Consider the following 737-nt stretch of genomic DNA (forward strand, 5'->3'; position numbering starts at 1 on the left):
ATTTCGGCATCGCCAGGGACAGAGGACCGGCACGTGGCAACACGTGACTAGTCTGGATCACTTCTGTGGGGCCAGGATACCTCTGTATAATTCAAAAAAAAATCCTGGTAATAAATATAATAAAAATACGTTACAATCGAGTGAAATAGTTAGAGTTGCGTCAAAAATAATGTGATCTCTGGTATATGAATTCTGTATTTCAATTGATTTCGCAAATTTTCTTTTCTTTTAAAACTTTTCTGATTTTTTCTAACAATCTAATTATGATTCTAATCCTTAGTTTGATATGAAAACTCTGTAAAGAAAAATGATATTTGGCTAAACTAAAGATCCAACTTTGTATGTGACATTTTTCACCTAACACTACAAGAAAACAGCGGCATACTGAGGGAAAAAATCGTCGGTATGTCGTCGGAATAACGCTATTCCGACGACATACCGACGAAAAAAATCCTCGGAAATAGCTCCTCAGAAATTCATCTTTCCTCGGAAATCCCTCGGAAATTTCCGACGGAATTCCGAGGAAACCCTATTTCCTCGGAATTTCCGAGGACCACAAGTTCGTCGGAAATTCCTCGGAATATTCCGAGGAAGATGTCGTCGGAATATTCCGAGGGATAAACTTCCTCGGAATATTTCCAAAATTAAAAAAAAATTATAAATTTATTTTTTTTAAATTGAAATTCGAAAATATAAAATTAAAATTGAAATAGAAAACATATTTAAAATACAAAAAA

This window comes from Brassica oleracea, chromosome C1 (assembly GCF_000695525.1).
Source record: "Brassica oleracea var. oleracea cultivar TO1000 chromosome C1, BOL, whole genome shotgun sequence".
Lineage (NCBI taxonomy): Eukaryota > Viridiplantae > Streptophyta > Magnoliopsida > Brassicales > Brassicaceae > Brassica > Brassica oleracea.